Source organism: Nicotiana tabacum, chromosome 8 (assembly GCF_000715075.1).
Source record: "Nicotiana tabacum cultivar K326 chromosome 8, ASM71507v2, whole genome shotgun sequence".
Classification (NCBI taxonomy): domain Eukaryota; kingdom Viridiplantae; phylum Streptophyta; class Magnoliopsida; order Solanales; family Solanaceae; genus Nicotiana; species Nicotiana tabacum.
Genome location: NC_134087.1, coordinates 51,516,570 through 51,519,556, shown reverse-complemented (window position 1 = coordinate 51,519,556; position 2,987 = coordinate 51,516,570).

The window sequence follows — 2,987 nt, the reverse complement described above, 5'->3', positions numbered from 1 at the left end:
CAAATTCCTCATCTTCACAAATCATTCTGATCATTGGCCTAATGTTGTGGACATGCAACAAATTGTTCATCACATCAGAAGCTTCTTCATCCCGAAAAATGATTCTTTCAGTTTCAATCAAATCTTCAACTACCCTTTTGAGGGTCCAACGGTCCTCTGTACTATGTCCCGCTGCTCTAGAGTGGTTTTCACATCTAGCATCAGCTCGGTGCTAGGGGGACTCGGGGTTCGGCCATTTCGGGGCCACTGGCTGCAATAGATCTAGCCTGATTAGCTTTTGGAACAAGCTTGAATACGATTCACCAATAGGGGTGAACTGATCCTTTCTGAAAGGCTCTCTTGGGCGAGGATTGTATCGGAGATCATTTGGTTGGGGATTATATGGAGCTGGGTAAGGATGTGTATTTCTGGGAGGTGGAGCTCGGTTTTGTGTATAATATTGTGGCCGCGTGCAAGGTTGCGCGTTCATCACTGCATACCAACAAAACCAACCACCTGAACAGAACCTGACTAATTTGCTCACACCACAACCTCGTTAGTTTTGAGACATTTAACACATAGGAAATCACACGTTGGGGATGCAATGCACCTAATAGTTAAACATTTCTACCATGTGTTTGAACGGTTGCATGTTTCATCCCGGCCTTAACTAACCCTTTAAGTATGTACCTCTTTTCTTTTATGTCTACCTCTATTTAATCACTCTTGATTTTTTTCGTCTCTGTCGCTTTTTTTTTTGGCATTCTCCTTTTTTTTTGGTCAGTCTTTTATTTTTTGTCACTCTCTTTTTTCTCTCTCTTTTTTTTCTTTTCTTTCTTTTTCTTTAGTTTATTTTTTCCTCAGTTAATTCTATGGTTATGATCGAATCCGATGGGGATTGCCTACGTATCATGACGCTGCATGAATCAGATCATTACGTAGTTCAGAAAAAATCAGGAATAAAGTACACAAACTAACTCTCGTTTTTTACTCATATACAAATAACTCCACGAAAGCTCCTAACAAGGAAAATAATTTTAGATTTTTTATTTTTGGTAGAAAGAAAGGATTCAAAAGAAGAAAGATTTTTTTTTTAGATTTTAATTTTTTTATTGAATTGTTGAATGTGAGACTTCTAAAGAAGAGCGATTTTTTTTTTTGAAATTCGATTTTTTTTTCATTTTATTTTTGGAATTGTTGAAAGAAAGAATTAAAAAAAAGATTTTTTTTTCATTTTTAAAGTTTCTTTATTTTTTGATTTTTTTTGGAATATTTTGAAATAAACACTTCTAAAGAAGAAATAAAATATTTTTGAATTTCGAATATTTTTTTTTCAATTTTTGAAAGAAAAACTTCTGAAGCAGAAAAAAAACATTTTGGAATTCAACAAATTTTTTTTTTTTGGAATTTTCGAATTTTTTTTCATTTATATAATTTTTTGTGATTTTTGAAGAAAAAAAAATCTGATTTTGATTTTTTTTTTGTGGAAGAAACACTTATAAAAGATAAAAGAAGAAAATATTTTTGAATTTTTTTTTTTTGATTTTTTAAAAATTGGGGTCTCTAAGAAATTATTTTCTAAAGAAGGAAGTAAAGGGAAATATATTTGAATTTGTTTTTTGAACATTGGGGGCTGGAACCGATGAGGTTTACCTACGTATCTCACATCCGATGAGAATCAGAGCCGCGTAGTTCGGTAAGATCAAGAATAGAGTTATAAGCTAATTCTTTTGTTTTGGTTGGAATTTTTTGAAAGAAATGCTTTAAAAGAAGAAGGAAAATATTTTTTGATTTTTTTTATTTTTATTTTTGAAAGAAAGACTTCTAAAAAAAATTCATTTGCTTTTGATTTGAACTTTGAGAATTTTAAAAGTAAAATGAAAATATTTCTATTTGAATTTTCATTTGTTTTCTCTTTTTCTAAAAAGGAAAGAAAATATTTTTGCATTTTGGATGTTGTTTCTTAATTTTCTAAAGAGGGACCTTTTAAGAATTTTTTTTTGAATTTCTGAGTTTTTTATTTATTCACAAAAGCACTTCTAAAGAAAACTAAAATATTTTTGGACTTCAATTTTTAAATTTTTTTTTTGAAAGAGAGACTTTTAAACAAGGAATTTTGTTTTCAATTCATTTTTTTTTGAATTTTTTGAGAAAACTACGTCAAAATAAAGGAAACCCATATTTTGGATTTTAATTTTTTATTTTATTTTATTTTCCATATGAAAAACTTCAGAAAGGAGGAAACTTTTTTTTTGAGTTTAAAAACTTCTTTTTTAAAAAAAAAAAATTTCTAAGGAAAGATTTCTAAAGAAGGAACTAAGGGAAACTATTTTTGAATTTTTTGAAAATTGGGGTCGGAACCGATGAGGTTTGCCTACGTATCACACATCCTGTGAGAATCAGACCCGTGTAGTTCGGTAAGACTTGGCCATTTTTATATTATTTTTATTTGGTAAAAAGGAATTACCGGTAAATAGCGTACCGGGAGCAATACTCTCCGGCTTAACTACTGGGCCCTCCCCGTTCTTAAATATGGGTGACTAATAATCCTTCACCGGGAGCCTAGGCCCACCGACTTTATCTCAACAAAGAATGGGGCGCGTATCCACGGTTCCCGAGGTTGTATTCAGAAGACTCAAAGGGGGTGCGCAAGAAGACAATTTATAAAACAGTTCAACAATATCAAAGCGGTAAAGAGCAAGCAAGTAGCACATTATGCCCAAATAGATCACAGTTATATATAAAAAATTAATAAATCCAAATAAAGTCAATGTACAAGCTCGAATTCTGGTTGTCCCCAGTAGAGTCGCCATAGCTGTCACACCCCTTTTTACCCCTCCAAGAGATAATGTGGGTGTTATGGATTGTGGGTTAAAGAGCTTTTCCAATTAAAGTGACAAATTTGAAGTAGGGATTATTTTATTTACAGAGTCGCCACTTGGAATTGATTTCTACTGGTGTTCCAAGTCACCTTTTATTTGAATCCCTATTCAAAGGAAGGTTTGACT